The sequence below is a fragment of the Lissotriton vulgaris genome, chromosome 7 (assembly GCF_964263255.1).
Source record: "Lissotriton vulgaris chromosome 7, aLisVul1.2, whole genome shotgun sequence".
In the NCBI taxonomy this organism is placed as follows: Eukaryota; Metazoa; Chordata; class Amphibia; order Caudata; family Salamandridae; genus Lissotriton; species Lissotriton vulgaris.
Genome location: NC_141695.1, coordinates 361,321,984 through 361,327,120, shown reverse-complemented (window position 1 = coordinate 361,327,120; position 5,137 = coordinate 361,321,984). Strand labels below are relative to the sequence as shown.

Here is a 5,137-nt window from a genome sequence, read left to right as displayed (position 1 = left end):
GTTGAGAGTTGTCTGTTCAGTAAGGCTCGATTCATACATTTGTCAAGCAAACGTTTCTATTTCATATGTACTAGGCTGCAGTCTTAGTTACATATGCTGTGACTCTTGCTGGGGCTTGAGTCTGGTTGTCAGGCCAACAGCGGCGGCTCATTCGTAATGGTGGAGGAGCCTCACCCCACTGCTCGAAACAAACAGTTAAAATGATCATTTTATTTTTAAGTGGCTGGATGAGCCTGTGAGCCATGTGTGTGTGGGGAGGGGCCGGGCCGGGCCACGGCAGGAAGGAGGAGTGGTGTGCACTGGAAGTGCGCATGTTGATTTGACCAGACTTCTTAGGGTGGCTAAATCGACATGCGCACTTAGGTTTCTCCAACCCAGCTGTGTTCCACAGCCAGGTGGAGAAACGGCACAGACTCCCTGTGACTGAATGAGCATCAAACCAGCTCACTCAGGCCAATCCCTGTGCTGCTCCTATGCTTTGTAATATCATGAGAGTAGCGTTTAGATTGGATGGGGAGTCTGTGATGGTGTCCCAAGGACTGCATGGACAGGAGGAGAGCAGAAGACAACCGAGGTATGAGGCGGCCGCCAGCATCAGGCAAGACTTTTCTTTACATTTCTTATTATCAGGCCCCCGCTGCCCCTCCACTGTATATTGGCAGCAGCTGCAACTGAGGGCCAATAAGTCAAATGTCCAGACTTGCATGAAGTGGAATTATTTATAGCAGGTATATTCAGTTTCCAAGGTCTGAACTCCTTTAGAGCTCTAACTTTAAACGTGATCAAAACAATGACGCATTGATCTAGGAGATGATTTCACTTGTAATCTAAAATGCATGGGCTATATGTAATCAACTCGATTTATCTTGTTTCAAATGAAACAATATAACATTCTACAGCACACAAAACGATTTTTACAATGGTTTCACACTACTAATATACTGAAATTAATAGAAGAGATTCCCTTCTGCCTCTAACACAGTACACCTAGTGATGCATTACATCCAAATAATACAACCTGCAGTTTTGATGGCCCAGTCTTTGAACTAAATATACAACAGTAATGTTTGAAAACATGTCACATGTTCGGAAAAGGTTTACTATGCTTATGGGTGTCAGTTGTCCAATAAGAATGAAACTGACTTGGACTTTAATTCTTTCCAACAGCGAACACTCATTTCTTGTTTTAAAATAATTTAGATATCTTTAGTCACCCTCTATGCACTGTTTGTGTGAGAACATGCCCTTGCATTAAGAGTGACCATATTTGATAACAACAAAATTGAGTTGTGTGTCTCTAGCTCAGGGGGGCTCAGATGTGTTTCTTGTAGTTTGGATCACTGGTGTTAAGTTAAGCTGTTTCAAGGTTAGGCTCAAGCTAGATCCGAATTTAGAAATACCTTAAGCATGCCAAGACACATATTTTCCATCAATGCTTAGCCAAATCGTTTAACATTGAAGCGACTAAGGGCTCTGGATCACATATGACCTTTAGTCCAATCAGTTAAATGGAAAAATGTTTTGCATTGAAAAAGTGACACACACCTGGAGAATGTGCAAGTTGTGTGCTACAGCCTGACAACAAGCAGGTTCTAGGACTCTCATCACTGCTGCTGTGTGACCCACATATGGCACTCATACTTGTGTTCTCCTGTAACAAGCAAGACATCTGATCTGTGGCACTAGATTCCACACTCTGTAGCAGTTCATGACTGAGAGTTTGTTGCTCAACTAGTCTGGCTCCCTTAATGTGGCAGACTGCTGTCACCTGCAGTCCTAAATGGGATGCAGTAGACCATGAAAAGAAGGCTTTACTTTATAGGAAGCAAATGCAGATGCCTTACATTGAGTTTTATCTGACCAACTTTCTTCTTACATGTTATCATCATCATCATAACTTTATTTCGATCACAAAGATCTTTAAAAAGTACATAGTGAAAACAGTTAAAAATATCATAACATAATAAAACCCATATAAAAATGCATCTCTTCCGTGTATACAATTCAAATACAATAAAGAATTATTATACAATGCAATTTGAGCATTTGATCCATTGAGCTAAACCAAAAACTGATACTCTATGGGTGTCTGTAGAAAGAATTATGTGCACATCGAGAGAGTGGCCAGGACCGATAAGGCTACCCAAAGGGGTTGTCCATTTGCCCCTCAAGATCTTGTAATGTGGGCAGAAAAATAACAGATGGACTAGAGATTCAGGGCTTACTTTACAAGCTGGACATTTATTATCAGGAAATTCATTAGTTCACCACTTACTACAGAAGAATTCAGTGGGAAGGGTCTTATGTCTGAATTGGAGAAATAGTTTACATGCAAGATGTAGGAGAATTGCATTGATTGTTTCCTCAAACAGCGGGAGGGCTTTTAAATTCAGAAACTCCTGGGTCAGAGAACACAGAATTTGTCACATCGTTTACCAGAGTTGACTATTAATAGAACCCTACTATTCGGAAATGAGCCCTGCTCCTCTGGTCTTGACCAATAAACTTCCATCCCCAATTTCCTCAACTGTTCTCTCAGAGTACTGAAAAAGGGAATTGTAATTACCTTGGGCTGTCTGAAGACCGCTAATCGCCACTCCCCCTTCCAATATAAAATACCATGCATAGACTGACTTTAGCCCTTTTCCCACTGTGTATGTGTGCTATAAAGTGCAGCACATGCACACAGTCGGAAAAGGCAGGAGAAAGTAACACATTTTTCCTTCCTTTCACTTAATTCAAAAGGGCACCGTTTTCTGATGCTGAATCCTGTCTACTTTATTTAGTAAATTTGGTTTAGCGTCAGAAACCTTGGGTGGTTGCATGGGGATATCCATGCTTGGCCCATGGTAAGCCACTTTGGCGCTAAGTAATGCAAAGCAGTACTATGTGCTGCTTTGTGTTACTTTCATGTCAATTCCAGCTCTAAACAAGTTTAGCACTGGAAAGTAAATTGGAAAAAAAGATTTTGCACTGATTTGCATCACAAAATGGCGTACAATCTTAGTAATTCGCCCCCTAAGTTGCTTATTTACAAGTCCCTTACGCCACCAGGGCATCACTGTTAACATGAGAAAAAGGGACCTACCGCCGGCATAAGAGACTTGCAAATAAGTTCCTGAGTTCAGAGGGACAAGGGTTATGCACAGGCCAATGAGTAAAGTGATTACCCGACCAGTGAAAAAAAATTTTTTTTTAAGTAGATGGCCTCTCATATAGCTTAGATGCAGAAAAGTAAGGTTTGACCTAGTGCAGACTGAAGAGACAATACTAAGGTCTTTTAACAGTTATTATTGAAATGTTAATTGAAGATCACGTGTAAGTCCCTGTAGGACCTATTTAATTTGGCAATTCCAGTGAGTGAGAGGAAGACGTCATAAAGTTTTGAGTATTTTTCGACATTCGGCTTCACACAGTCTCCATTTGGCAGGAAAAGCTTTATTTTGGTAGGAAAGAATGTAGCTAGCAAGGTGTATTCAATGATTGGGTCTGCAGGCAGGGCATGTACAAGACACTATGTATATGATAACAGCACATTATAAAAGACTGGATCATGGGTGAATTCCATATGGGACCGGAGTGATGCCCCGGTTACTTACCGGTAATCTTCATTACTCCGAGTATAGTCTTCCTCGCCACATGAGTTACATAGTGAGCTTTAGCTCCACAACAGAACCCTCCAAAGCAAAAAGAAACCACCTCCCACCCCCTCCCAACATGGCCGACCAGTCCCACCTGACCTCTATAAGAGGCGGACCGGCCCAACCAACAGCCTGATCTACCAAGCAAACAATGAAGCCGATAGCCAGACAGGGAGGGGGGGAGGGAACTCATGTGGCGAGGAAGACTATACTCGGAGTAATGAAGATTACCGGTAAGTAACCGGGGCATTACCTCCTCGTAAGTCTTCCTCGCCCCCTGAGTTACATAGTGAGCAAATACCCAAGCCAACAAGGCTTCATTGACCACCAGAAGAACAACACCACACGGTGATGCAGAGAAACCAACCCAAGGTTGATGTAGAACAACTGAAAAGAAAACAGGGATCACAGGAAACCTGAAATCAAGACCTCCAGGAAAAGAAGGCCAACCAGGAGTCGCAGCTCCAGCACTCAGAACGGCCCCAGCGAAGTCCCCCCGGGACTGCTAGAGACCCACGTACCAGGCGGGGGACGACCACGCCGAAGCCAGATAAAACTCCACAGAGGAGACACCCATGAAGGGGGCCCAGGGAACAGAGCCACACCTCGCGGACCGACCCTGGGCCCCGGCCGGATCCACCGAACCCAGCGAAGCATAGGGAAGGATGCTAGCCTGTGTAAGCCAGCGAACCAAGGTGGAAAGAGGGCTAGTGGCCCGAACGAACCGGGCCAAAAGACACAACACAGGTCATCCCACCGGGAAAGGAAAGACGTGCGGCCAAGAGAAGCCAAAACAGCATGCCGAACAACCAGCACGGACAAGGGAGGAACCTCGACGCCGGGAAAAGCGGCAAAGATACCACCTGAGTCCGAGGCCCCAGGGAAGGAACCCCGGGAAGGACACGGAGGACATGCCGGAGGAACAACCCCGTCCGGCACAACCCGCAAGAAGGGCGGGGAGCGGAGGAACGACCCCCGCACGCCCATCCGCCCAGCAGACACCATTGCCACCAGGGAAAAACCACCTGAAAGGCGAGGAACCGCAAAGCCACCGAGGGCCGGGGCCCAAAAGGGCGGACCCCGAAGAGCTCGTAGAACGAGAGAGAAAACTCATGTGGAACGCCTCACGAATTTGCGAGTCACCCTTGCGCAGGGGCCCTGCAAATCTCCTCCGTAACGTTCCAATATTAGTATATGTGCAGCCGAAGCGAGCACCCAAGGGGGAGACCGGCAGAGCGTCCGTGGGCGAAGGAGAAATAACATCGGAGCCAAGCGAGCCACCAGGGAAACCAGGCCGTCGAACACCGGACTGTGGAAGGCCCGCAAGGCCGCCCACCGGGCCCACAGGGAAGAAGGGGCCACGCTCCAGGAACACCCCTCAGACCGGAAAACCAAGACCCGCAAGGGGACCACGGAGGCGGGGACAGCACCAAGCCGACCCCGCCCACGCGAGAAGGGCGCCCAGCGCCGGGCACAGGCAGAGCACGTGGAAGACC

At 46.7% G+C, this 5,137-nt stretch overlaps 1 non-coding gene across 1 annotated transcript; it reads right to left on the bottom strand.

Annotated features, from left to right (window-relative positions):
- Positions 1-4,749: 4,749 nt before the first annotated feature.
- LOC147701645 (U6 spliceosomal RNA) lies at positions 4,750-4,856 on the bottom strand. Its single transcript, XR_015298483.1, has one exon. It is a non-coding gene; the product is annotated as a U6 spliceosomal RNA (small nuclear RNA).
- Positions 4,857-5,137: the final 281 nt, after the last annotated feature.